Source organism: Salminus brasiliensis, chromosome 3, assembly GCF_030463535.1.
Source record: "Salminus brasiliensis chromosome 3, fSalBra1.hap2, whole genome shotgun sequence".
Lineage (NCBI taxonomy): Eukaryota > Metazoa > Chordata > Actinopteri > Characiformes > Bryconidae > Salminus > Salminus brasiliensis.
This window is the reverse complement of record NC_132880.1, coordinates 17436331-17450625: the sequence shown is the minus strand read 5'-3', so window position 1 is coordinate 17450625 and position 14295 is coordinate 17436331.

The following is a 14295-nucleotide window of genomic DNA, read 5'->3' as shown; positions in this document are numbered from 1 at the left end:
GGCTCGCTGTATTTCTGTCTGCACCTGGTTAACAGGTAGGTGATCATTCAGTTTCTATACATGTATTGATTTTCTTTGTTGTCTTTCAGGTTCCGAGGATGCCGTTACCCCTTCCCTCCCTGATTGTGCATCTGTCCATCAAGGGTCCAATCATCTGTCACTGTGTACGGCTCACTTTCTATCTGTCTGCTACTGTCTAACAGGTAGGTGATCATTCAGTTTCTATACATGTATTGATTTTCTTTGTTGACTTTCAGGTTCCGAGGATGCCGTTACCCCTTCGCTCCCTGATTGTGCATCTCTCCATCAAGGGTCCATCCATCTGTCACTGTGTACGGCTTGCTGACTATCTGTTTGCTACTATCTAACAGGTAGGTAATCATTCACGTTTTATACATGTATTGATTTTCTTTGTCGTCTTACAGGTTTAGAGGATGCCATTACCCCTTCCCTCCCTGATGGTGCGTCTGTTCATCAAGGGTCCATCCAACTGTCACTGTCTACGGCTCGCTGTCTATCTGTTTGCTACTGTCTAACAGGTAGGTGATCATTCAGTTTCTAAACATGTATTGATTTTCTTTGTTGTCTTACAAGTTTAGACGATTCCATTACCCCTTCCCTCCCTGATGGTGCGTCTGTTCATCAAGGGTCCATCCATCTGCCACTGTGTACGGCTCGCTGTATTTCTGTCTGCACCTGGTTAACAGGTAGGTAATCATTCAGTTTCTATACATGTATTGATTTTCTTTGTTGTCTTTCAGGTTCCGAGGATGCTGTTACCCCTTCCCTCCCTGATTGTGCATCTGTCCATCAAGTGTCCATCCATCTGTCACTGTGTATGGCTTGCTGTCTATCTGTTTGCTACTTTCTAACAGGTAGGTGGTCATTCAGTTTCTAAGCATGTATTGATTTCCTTTGTTGTCTTACAGGTTTAGAGGATGCCATTACCCCTTCCCCCCCTGATTGTGCATCTGTCCATCAAGGGTCCATCCATCTGTCACTATCTACGGTTCGCTGTGTTTCTGTCTGCACCTGGTTAACAGGTAGGAGATCATTCAGTTTCTATACATGTATTGATTTTCTTTGTTGTCTTTCAGGTTCCGAGGATGCCGTTACCCCTTCCCTCCCTGATTGTGCATCTGTCCATTAAGGGTCCATCCATCTGTCACTGTGTACGGCTTGCTGTCTATCTGTTTGCTACTTTCTAAGAGGTAGGTGATCATTCAGTTTCTAAACATGTATTGATTTCCTTTGTTGTCTTACAGGTTTAGACGATGCAATTACCCCTTCCCTCCCAGATGTTGCATATATCCATCAAGGGTCCATCCATCTGTCACTGTGCACGGCTTGCTGTCTATGTGTTTGCTACTGTCTAATAGGTAGGTGATCATTCAGTTTCTAAACATGTATTGATTTTCTTTGTTGTCTTACAAGTTTAGACGATTCCATTACCCCTTCCCTCCCTGATGTTGCATCTGTCCGTCAAGAGTCCATCCATCTGTCACTGTGTACGGCTTGCTGACTATCTGTTTGCTACTGTCTAACAGGTAGGTGATCATTCAGTTTAAACAGTTATTGATTTTCTTTGTTGTCTTACAGGTTTAGAGGATGCCATTACCCCTTCCCTCCCTGATGTTGCATCTGTCCGTCAAGGGTCCATCCATCTGTCACTGTGTACGGCTTGCTGACTATCTGTTTGCTACTGTCTAACAGGTAGGTGATCATTCAGTTTCTAAACAGTTATTGATTTTCTTTGTTGTCTTACAGGTTTAGAGGTTGCCATTACCCCTTCCCTCCCTGATGGTGCGTCTGTTCATGAAGGGTCCATCCATCTGCCACTGTGTATGGCTCGCTGTATTTCTTTCTGCACCTGCTTAACAGGTAGGTGATCATTCAGTTTCTATACATGTATTGATTTTCTTTGTTGTCTTACAAGTTTAGACGATTCCATTACCTCTTCCCTCCCTGATTGTGCATCTGTCCATCAAGGGTCCATCCGTCTGTCACCGTTTACTGCTTGCAGTCTATCTGGTTGCTACTTTCTAAGAGGAAGGTAATCATTCAGTTTCTAAACATTTATTGATTTTCTTTGTTGTCTTACAGGTTTAGAGGATGCCATTACCCCTTCCCTCCCTGATGGTGTGTCTGTTCATCAAGGGTCCATCCATCTGTCACTGTGTACGGCTTGCTGTCTATCTGTTTGCTACTGTCTAACAGGTAGGTGATTATTCAGTTTCTATACATGTATTGATTTTCTTTGTTGTCTTTCAGGTTCCGAGGATGCCGTTACCCCTTCCCTCCCTGATTGTCCATCTGTCCATCAAGGGTCCATCCATCTGTCACTGTGTACGGCTCGCTGTCTATCTGTTTGCTACTTTCTAAGAGGTAGGTGATCATTCAGTTTATAAACATGTATTGATTTCCTTTGTTGTCTTACAGGTTTAGACGATGCAATTACCCCTTCCCTCCCAGATGTTGCATATATCCATCAAGGGTCCATCCATCTGTCACTGTCTACGGCTCGCTGTCTATCTGTTTGCTACTTTCTAACAGGTAGGTGATCATTCAGTTTCTAAACATGTACTGATTTTCTTTGTTGTCTTACAGGTTTACAGGATGCCATTACCCCTTCCCTCCCTGATGGTGCATCTGTCCATCAAGGGTCCATCCGTCTGTCACCGTTTTCGGCTTGCAGTCTATCTGTTTGCTACTGTCTAACAGGTAGGTAATCATTCAGGTTTTATACATGTATTGATTTTCTTTGTTGTCTTACAGGTTTCAAGGATGCCGTTACCCCTTCCCTCTCTGATTGTGCATCTGTGCATCAAGGGTCCATCCATCTGTCACTGTGCACGGCTTGCTGTCTATGTGTTTGCTACTGTCTAATAGGTAGGTGATCATTCAGTTTCTAAACATGTATTGATTTTCTTTGTTGTCTTACAAGTTTAGACGATTCCATTACCCCTTCCCTCCCTGATGTTGCATCTGTCCGTCAAGGGTCCATCCATCTGTCACTGTGTACGGCTTGCTGTCTATCTGTTTGCTACTTTCTAAGAGGTAGGTGATCATTCAGTTTATAAACATGTATTGATTTCCTTTGTTGTCTTACAGGTTTAGACGATGCAATTACCCCTTCCCTCCCAGATGTTGCATATATCCATCAAGGGTCCATCCATCTGTCACTGTCTACGGCTCGCTGTCTATCTGTTTGCTACTTTCTAACAGGTAGGTGATCATTCAGTTTCTAAACATGTACTGATTTTCTTTGTTGTCTTACAGGTTTACAGGATGCCATTACCCCTTCCCTCCCTGATGGTGCATCTGTCCATCAAGGGTCCATCCGTCTGTCACCGTTTTCGGCTTGCAGTCTATCTGTTTGCTACTGTCTAACAGGTAGGTAATCATTCAGGTTTTATACATGTATTGATTTTCTTTGTTGTCTTTCAGGTTCTGAGGATGCCGTTACCCCTTCCCTCTCTGATTGTGCATCTGTGCATCAAGGGTCCATCCATCTGTCACTGTGCACGGCTTGCTGTCTATGTGTTTGCTACTGTCTAATAGGTAGGTGATCATTCAGGGTCTATACATGTATTGATTTTCTTTGTTGTCTTTCAGGTTCTGAGGATGCCGTTACCCCTTCCCTCCCTGATTGTGCATCTGTCCATCAAGGGTCCATCCATCTGTCACTGTGTATGCTTGCTGACTATCTGTTTGCTACTGTGTAACAGGTAGGTGATCATTCAGGTTCTATACATGTATTGATTTTCTTTGTTGTCTTACAAGTTTAGACGATTCCATTATCCCTTTCCTCCCTGATGTTGCATCTGTACATCAAGGGTCCATCCATCTGTCACTATCTACGGCTCGCTGTATTTCTGTCTGCACCTGGTTAACAGGTAGGTTATGATTCAGTTTCTATACATGTATTGATTTTCTTTGTTGTCTTACAGGTTTAGAGGATGCCATTACCCCTTCCCTCCCTGATGGTGCATCTGTCCATCAAGGGTCCAATCATCTGTCACTGTGTACGGCTCACTTTCTATCTGTCTGCTACTGTCTAACAGGTAGGTGATCATTCAGTTTCTAAACATGTATTGATTTTCTTTGTTGTCTTACAGGTTTAGACGATGCCATTACCCCATCCCTACCTGATGGTGCGTCTGTTCATCAAGGGTCCATCCATCTGTCACTGTGTATGGCTTGCTGTCTATGTGTTTGCTACTGTCTAACAGGTAGGTGATCATTCAGTTTCTAAACATATATTGATTTTCTTTGTTGTCTTTCAGGTTCCGAGGATGTCGTTACTTCTTCCCTCTCTGATTGTGCATCTGTCCATCAAGGGTCCATCCATCTGCCACTGTGTACGGCTTGCTGACTATCTGTTTGCTACTATCTAACAGGTAGGTAATCATTCAGGTTTTATACATGTATTGATTTTCTTTGTTGTCTTACAGGTTTAGACGATGCCGTCACCCCTTCCCTCCCTGATGGTGCATCTGTCCATCATCTGTCCAGCATCTGTCTATCAAGGGTCCATCCATCTGCCACTGTGTACAGCTCGCTGTATTTCTGTCTGCACCTGGTTAAGAGATAGGTGATCATTCTGTTTCTATACATGTATTGATTTTCTCTGTTGACTTACAGGTTTAGACGATGCCATTACCCCTTCCCTCCCTCATGGTGCATCTGTCTATCAAGGGTCCATCCATCTGCCACTGTGTATGGCTCGCTGTATTTCTGTCTGCACCTGGTTAACAGGTAGGTTATCATTCAGTTTCTATACGTGTATTGATTTTCTTTGTTGTCTTTCAGGTTCCGAGGATGCCGTTACCCCTTCCCTCGCTGATTGTGCATCTGTCCATCAAGGGTCCACCATCTGTCACTGTGTACGGCTTGCTGACTATCTGTTTTCTACTATCTAACAGGTAGATAATAATTCAGGTTTTATACATGTATTGACTTTCTTTGTTGTCTTCCAGGTTTAGACGATGCCGTTACCCCTTCCCTCCCTGATATTGTCTGTCCATCAAGGGTCCATCCATCTGTCACTGTTTACGGCTTGCTGTCTATGTGTTTGCTACTGTCTAACATGTAGGTGATCATTCAGTTTCTAAACATATATTGATTTTCTTTGTTGTCTTTCAGGTTCCGAGGATGTCGTTACTTCTTCCCTCTCTGATTGTGCATCTGTCCATCAAGGGTCCATCCATCTGCCACTGTGTACGGCTTGCTGACTATCTGTTTGCTACTATCTAACAGGTAGGTAATCATTCAGGTTTTATACATGTATTGATTTTCTTTGTTGTCTTACAGGTTTAGACGATGCCGTCACCCCTTCCCTCCCTGATGGTGCATCTGTCCATCAAGGGTCCATCCATCTGCAACTGTGTACGACTCGCTGTCTTTCTGTGTGCACCTGTCTAACAGGTAGGTGATCATTCAGTTTCTATGCGTGAATTGATTTTCTTTGTTGTCTTACAGGTTTAGAGGATGCCATTACCCCTTCCCTCCCTGATGGTGCATCTGTCTATCAAGGGTCCATCCATCTGCCACTGTGTACAACTCGCTGTATTTCTGTCTGCACCTGGTTAAGAGATAGGTGATCATTCTGTTTCTATACATGTATTGATTTTCTTTGTTGACTTACAGGTTTAGACGATGCCATTACCCCTTCCCTCCCTGATGGTGCATCTGTCTATCAAGGGTCCATCCATCTGCCACTGTGTACAACTCGCTGTATTTCTGTCTGCACCTGGTTAAGAGATAGGTGATCATTCTGTTTCTATACATGTATTGATTTTCTTTGTTGACTTACAGGTTTAGACGATGCCATTACCCCTTCCCTCCCTGATGGTGCATCTGTCTATCAAGGGTCCATCCATCTGCCACTGTGTATGGCTCGCTGTATTTCTGTCTACACCTGGTTAACAGGTAGGTTATCATTCAGTTTCTATACATGTATTGATTTTCTATGTTGTCTTTCAGGTTCCGAGGATGCCGTTACCCCTTCCCTCCCTGATTGTGCATCTGTCCATCAAGGGTCCACCATTTGTCACTGTGTATGGCTTGCTGACTATCTGTTTTCTACTATCTAACAGGTAGATAATCATTCAGGTTTTATACATGTATTGACTTTCTTTGTTGTCTTCCAGGTTTAGACGATGCCGTTACTCCTTCCCTCCCTGATATTGTCTGTCCATCAAGGGTCCATCCATCTGCAACTGTGTACGGCTCGCTGTCTTTCTGTCTGCACCTGTCTAACAGGTAGGTGATCATTCAGGTTTTATACATGTATTGATTTTCTTTGTTGTCTTACAGGTTTAGAGGATGCCATTACCCCTTCCCTCCCTGATGTTGCATCTGTCCATCAAGGGTTCATCCATCTCTCACTGCTTACGGCTCGCTGTCTATCTCTTTGCTACTGTTTAACACGTAGGTGATCAGTCAGTTTCTAAACATGTATTGATTTTCTTTGTTGTCTTACAGGTTTAGAGGATGACATTACCCCTTCCCTCCCTGATGGTGCATCTGTACATCAAGGGTCCATCCGTCTGTCACTGTGTACGGCTTGCTGTCTATCTGTATGCTACTTTCTAACAGATAGGTGATCATTCAGTTTCTAAACATGTATTAATTTTCTTTGTTGTCTTACAGGTTTAGAGGATGCCATTACCTCTTCCCTCCCTGATGTTGCATCTGTCCATCAAGGGTTCATCCATCTGTCACTATCTACGGCTCTCTTTATTTCTATCTGCACCTGGTTAACAGGTAGGTTATCATTCAGTTTCTATACATGTATTGATTTTCTTTGTTGTCTTTCAGGTTCCGAGGATGCCATTTCCCCTTCCCTCCCTGATGGTGCATCTGTCCATCAAGGGTCCAATCATCTGTCACTGTGTACGGCTCACTTTCTATCTGTCTGCTACTGTCTAACAGGTAGGTGATCATTCAGTTTGTATACATGTATTGATTTTCTTTGTTGTCTATCAGGTTCTGAGGATGCCGTTACCCCTTCCCTCCCTGATTGTGCATCTGTCCATCAAGGGTCCATCCAAGTGTCACTGTGTACGGCTTGCTGACTATCTGTTTGCTACTGTCTAACAGGTAGGTAATCATTCAGATTTTATACATGTTTTGATTTTCTTTGTTGTCTTACAAGTTTAGACGATTCCATTACCCCTTCCCTCCCTGATGTTGCATCTGTCCATCAAAGGTCCATCCATCTGTCACTGTGTACGGCTCACTGTTTTTCTTTCTGCACCTGGTTAACAGGTAGGTGACCATTCAGTTTCTAAACATGTATTGATTTTCTTTGTTGTCTTTCAGGTTCCGAGGATGCCGTTACCCCTTCCCTCCCTGATTGTGCATCTGTCCATCAAGGGTCCATCTATCTCTCACTATCTACGGCTCGCTGTGTATCTGTTTGCTACTGTCTAACAGGTAGGTGACCATTCAGTTTCTAAACATGTATTGATTTTCTTTGTTGTCTTTCAGGATTAGAGGATGCCATTACCCCTTCCCTCCCTGATTGTGCATCTGTCCATCAACGGTCCATCCATCTGTCACTGTAAACGGCTTGCTGACTATCTCTTTGCTACTGTCTAACAGGTAGGTAATCATTCAGGTTTTATACATGTATTGATTTTCTTTGTTGTCTTACAAGTTTAGACGATTCCATTACCCCTTCCCTCCCTGATGTTGCATCTGTCCATCAAAGGTCCATCCATCTGTCACTGTCTACGGCTCACTGTTTTTCTTTCTGCACCTGGTTAACAGGTAGGTTATCATTCAGTTTCTATACATGTATTGATTTTCTTTGTTGTCTTTCAGGTTCCGAGGATGCCGTTACCCCTTCCCTCCCTGATTGTGCATCTGTCCATCAAGGGTCCATCCATCTCTCACTATCTACGGCTCGCTGTGTATCTGTTTGCTACTGTCTAACAGGTAGGTGACCATTCAGTTTCTAAACATGTATTGATTTTCTTTGTTGTCTTTCAGGATTAGAGGATGCCATTACCCCTTCCCTCCCTGATTGTGCATCTGTCCATCAACGGTCCATCCATCTGTCACTGTAAACGGCTTGCTTACTATCTCTTTGCTACTGTCTAACAGGTAGGTAATCATTCAGGTTTTATACATGTATTGATTTTCTTTGTTGTCTTACAGGTTTAGACGATGCCGTTACCTCTTCCCTCCCTGATATTGCGTCTGTCCATCAAGGGTCCATCTGTCTGTCACTGTGTACGGCTTGCTGTCTATCTGTTTGCTACTTTCTAAGAGGTAGGTGATCATTCAGTTTCTAAACATGTATTGATTTCCTTTGTTGTCTTACAGGTTTAGACGATGCCATTACCCCTTCCCTCCCTGATGCTGCGTCTGTTCATCAAGGGTCCATCCATCTGCCACTGTGTATGGCTCGCTGTATTTCTTTCTGCACCTGCTTAACAGGTAGGTGATCATTCAGTTTCTATACATTTATTGATTTTCTTTGTTGTCTTACAGGTTTAGATGATGCCGTTACCCCTTCCCTCTCTGATATTGTCTGTCCATCAAGGGTCCATCCAACTGTCACTGTCTACGGCTCGCTGTCTATCTGTTTGCTACTGTCTAACAGGTAGGTGATCATTCAGTTTCTAAACATGTATTGATTTTCTTTGTTGTCTTACAAGTTTAGACGATTCCATTACCCCTTCCCTCCCTGATGGTGCCTCTGTTCATCAAGGGTCCATCCATCTGCCACTGTGTACGGCTCGCTGTATTTCTGTCTGCACCTGGTTAACAGGTAGGTAATCATTCAGTTTCTATACATGTATTGATTTTCTTTGTTGTCTTTCAGGTTCCGAGGATGCTGTTACCCCTTCCCTCCCTGATTGTGCATCTGTCCATCAAGTGTCCATCCATCTGTCACTGTGTATGGCTTGCTGTCTATCTGTTTGCTACTTTCTAACAGGTAGGTGGTCATTCAGTTTCTAAACATGTATTGATTTCCTTTGTTGTCTTACAGGTTTAGAGGATGCCATTACCCCTTCCCCCCCTGATTGTGCATCTGTCCATCAAGGGTCCATCCATCTGTCACTATCTACGGTTCGCTGTGTTTCTGTCTGCACCTGGTTAACAGGTAGGAGATCATTCAGTTTCTATACATGTATTGATTTTCTTTGTTGTCTTTCAGGTTCCGAGGATGCGGTTACCCCTTCCCTCCCTGATTGTGCATCTGTCCATTAAGGGTCCATCCATCTTTCACTGTGTACGGCTTGCTGTCTATCTTTTTGCTACTTTCTAAGAGGTAGGTGATCATTCAGTTTATAAACATGTATTGATTTCCTTTGTTGTCTTACAGGTTTAGACGATGCAATTACCCCTTCCCTCCCAGATGTTGCATATATCCATCAAGGGTCCATCCATCTGTCACTGTCTAGGCTCGCTGTCTATCTGTTTGCTACTTTCTAAAAGGTAGGTGATCATTCAGTTTCTAAACATGTACTGATTTTCTTTGTTGTCTTACAGGTTTACAGGATGCCATTACCCCTTCCCTCCCTGATGGTGCATCTGTCCATCAAGGGTCCATCCGTCTGTCACCGTTTTCGGCTTGCAGTCTATCTGTTTGCTACTGTCTAACAGGTAGGTAATCATTCAGGTTTTATACATGTATTGATTTTTTTTGTTGTCTTACAGGTTTCAAGGATGCCGTTACCCCTTCCCTCTCTGATTGTGCATCGAGAGTCCATCCATCTGTCACTGTGCACGGCTTGCTGTCTATGTGTTTGCTACTGTCTAATAGGTAGGTGATCATTCAGTTTCTAAACATGTATTGATTTTCTTTGTTGTCTTACAAGTTTAGACGATTCCATTACCCCTTCCCTCCCTGATGTTGCATCTGTCCGTCAAGGGTCCATCCATCTGTCACTGTGTACGGCTTGCTGACTATCTGTTTGCTACTGTCTAACAGGTAGGTGATCATTCAGTTTAAACAGTTATTGATTTTCTTTGTTGTCTTACGGGTTTAGAGGATGCCATTACCCCTTCCCTCCCTGATGTTGCATCTGTCCGTCAAGGGTCCATCCATCTGTCACTGTGTACGGCTTGCTGACTATCTGTTTGCTACTGTCTAACAGGTAGGTGATCATTCAGTTTCTAAACAGTTATTGATTTTCTTTGTTGTCTTACAGGTTTAGAGGTTACCATTACCCCTTCCCTCCCTGATGGTGCGTCTGTTCATGAAGGGTCCATCCATCTGCCACTGTGTATGGCTCGCTGTATTTCTTTCTGCACCTGCTTAACAGGTAGGTGATCATTCAGTTTCTATACATGTATTGATTTTCTTTGTTGTCTTACAAGTTTAGACGATTCCATTACCTCTTCCCTCCCTGATTGTGCATCTGTCCATCAAGGGTCCATCCGTCTGTCACCGTTTACGGCTTGCAGTCTATCTGTTTGCTACTTTCTAAGAGGAAGGTAATCATTCAGTTTCTAAACATTTATTGATTTTCTTTGTTGTCTTACAGGTTTAGAGGATGCCATTACCCCTTCCCTCCCTGATGTTGCATCTGTCCGTCAAGGGTCCATCCATCTGTCACTGTGTACGGCTTGCTGACTATCTGTTTGCTACTGTCTAACAGGTAGGTGATCATTCAGGTTTTATACATGTATTGATTTTCTTTGTTGTCTTACAGGTTTAGACGATGCCGTTACCCCTTCCCTCCCTGATATTGTGTCTGTCCATCAAGGGTCCATCCATCTGCAACTGTGTACGACTCGCTGTCTTTCTGTGTGCACCTGTCTAACAGGTAGGTGATCATTCAGTTTCTAAACATGTATTGATTTTCTTTGTTGTCTTAAAGGTTTAGAGGATGCCGTTACCCCTTCCCTCCCTGATGGTGCGTCTGTTCATCAAGGGTCCATCCATCTGTCACTGTGTACGGCTTGCTGTCTATCTGTTTGCTACTGTCTAACAGGTAGGTGATCATTCAGGTTCTAAACATGTATTGATTTTCTTTGTTGTCTTACAGGTTTAGAGGATGCCATTACCCCTTCCCTCCCTGATGGTGCATCTGTCCATCAAGGGTCCATTCGTCTGTCACTGTGTATGGCTTGCTGTCTATCTGTTTGCTACTTTCTAACAGGTAGGTGATCATTCAGTTTCTAAACAGTTATTGATTTTCTTTGTTGTCTTACAGGTTTGGAGGATGCCATTACCCCTTCCCTCCCTGATGGTGCATCTCTCTATCAAGGGTCCATCCATCTGCCACTTTGTACGGCTCGCTGTATATCTGTCTGCTACTGTCTAACAGGTAGGTGATCATTCAGTTTCTAAACATGTATTGATTTTCTTTGTTGTCTTACAGGTTTAGACGATGCCATTACCCCATCCCTACCTGATGGTGCGTCTGTTCATCAAGGGTCCATCCATCTGTCACTGTGTATGGCTTGCTGTCTATGTGTTTGCTACTGTCTAACAGGTAGGTGATCATTCAGTTTCTAAACATATATTGATTTTCTTTGTTGTCTTTCAGGTTCCGAGGATGCCGTTACCCCTTCCCTCCCTGATTGTGCATCTGTCCATCAAGGGTCCAATCATCTGTCACTGTGTACGGCTCACTTTCTATCTGTCTGCTACTGTCTAACAGGTAGGTGATCATTCAGTTTCTATACATGTATTGATTTTCTTTGTTGACTTTCAGGTTCCGAGGATGCCGTTACCCCTTCGCTCCCTGATTGTGCATCTCTCCATCAAGGGTCCATCCATCTGTCACTGTGTACGGCTTGCTGACTATCTGTTTGCTACTATCTAACAGGTAGGTAATCATTCAGGTTTTATACATGTATTGATTTTCTTTGTTGTCTTACAGGTTTAGATGATGCCGTTACCCCTTCCCTCTCTGATATTGTCTGTCCATCAAGGGTCCATCCAACTGTCACTGTCTACGGCTCGCTGTCTATCTGTTTGCTACTGTCTAACAGGTAGGTGATCATTCAGTTTCTAAACATGTATTGATTTTCTTTGTTGTCTTACAAGTTTAGACGATTCCATTACCCCTTCCCTCCCTGATGGTGCGTCTGTTCATCAAGGGTCCATCCATCTGCCACTGTGTACGGCTCGCTGTATTTCTGTCTGCACCTGGTTAACAGGTAGGTAATCATTCAGTTTCTATACATGTATTGATTTTCTTTGTTGTCTTTCAGGTTCCGAGGATGCTGTTACCCCTTCCCTCCCTGATTGTGCATCTGTCCATCAAGTGTCCATCCATCTGTCACTGTGTATGGCTTGCTGTCTATCTGTTTGCTACTTTCTAACAGGTAGGTGGTCATTCAGTTTCTAAACATGTATTGATTTCCTTTGTTGTCTTACAGGTTTAGAGGATGCCATTACCCCTTCCCCCCCTGATTGTGCATCTGTCCATCAAGGGTCCATCCATCTGTCACTATCTACGGTTCGCTGTGTTTCTGTCTGCACCTGGTTAACAGGTAGGAGATCATTCAGTTTCTATACATGTATTGATTTTCTTTGTTGTCTTTCAGGTTCCGAGGATGCGGTTACCCCTTCCCTCCCTGATTGTGCATCTGTCCATTAAGGGTCCATCCATCTTTCACTGTGTACGGCTTGCTGTCTATCTTTTTGCTACTTTCTAAGAGGTAGGTGATCATTCAGTTTATAAACATGTATTGATTTCCTTTGTTGTCTTACAGGTTTAGATGATGCAATTACCCCTTCCCTCCCAGATGTTGCATATATCCATCAAGGGTCCATCCATCTGTCACTGTCTAGGCTCGCTGTCTATCTGTTTGCTACTTTCTAAAAGGTAGGTGATCATTCAGTTTCTAAACATGTACTGATTTTCTTTGTTGTCTTACAGGTTTACAGGATGCCATTACCCCTTCCCTCCCTGATGGTGCATCTGTCCATCAAGGGTCCATCCGTCTGTCACCGTTTTCGGCTTGCAGTCTATCTGTTTGCTACTGTCTAACAGGTAGGTAATCATTCAGGTTTTATACATGTATTGATTTTCTTTGTTGTCTTACAGGTTTCAAGGATGCCATTACCCCTTCCCTCCCTGATGGTGCATCTGTCCATCAAGGGTCCATCCATCTGTCACTGTGTATGGCTTGCTGTCTATGTGTTTGCTACTGTCTAACAGGTAGGTGATCATTCAGTTTCTAAACATATATTGATTTTCTTTGTTGTCTTTCAGGTTCCGAGGATGCCGTTACCCCTTCCCTCCCTGATTGTGCATCTGTCCATCAAGGGTCCAATCATCTGTCACTGTGTACGGCTCACTTTCTATCTGTCTGCTACTGTCTAACAGGTAGGTGATCATTCAGTTTCTATACATGTATTGATTTTCTTTGTTGACTTTCAGGTTCCGAGGATGCCGTTACCCCTTCGCTCCCTGATTGTGCATCTCTCCATCAAGGGTCCATCCATCTGTCACTGTGTACGGCTTGCTGACTATCTGTTTGCTACTATCTAACAGGTAGGTAATCATTCAGGTTTTATACATGTATTGATTTTCTTTGTTGTCTTACAGGTTTAGATGATGCCGTTACCCCTTCCCTCTCTGATATTGTCTGTCCATCAAGGGTCCATCCAACTGTCACTGTCTACGGCTCGCTGTCTATCTGTTTGCTACTGTCTAACAGGTAGGTGATCATTCAGTTTCTAAACATGTATTGATTTTCTTTGTTGTCTTACAAGTTTAGACGATTCCATTACCCCTTCCCTCCCTGATGGTGCGTCTGTTCATCAAGGGTCCATCCATCTGCCACTGTGTACGGCTCGCTGTATTTCTGTCTGCACCTGGTTAACAGGTAGGTAATCATTCAGTTTCTATACATGTATTGATTTTCTTTGTTGTCTTTCAGGTTCCGAGGATGCTGTTACCCCTTCCCTCCCTGATTGTGCATCTGTCCATCAAGTGTCCATCCATCTGTCACTGTGTATGGCTTGCTGTCTATCTGTTTGCTACTTTCTAACAGGTAGGTGGTCATTCAGTTTCTAAACATGTATTGATTTCCTTTGTTGTCTTACAGGTTTAGAGGATGCCATTACCCCTTCCCCCCCTGATTGTGCATCTGTCCATCAAGGGTCCATCCATCTGTCACTATCTACGGTTCGCTGTGTTTCTGTCTGCACCTGGTTAACAGGTAGGAGATCATTCAGTTTCTATACATGTATTGATTTTCTTTGTTGTCTTTCAGGTTCCGAGGATGCGGTTACCCCTTCCCTCCCTGATTGTGCATCTGTCCATTAAGGGTCCATCCATCTTTCACTGTGTACGGCTTGCTGTCTATCTTTTT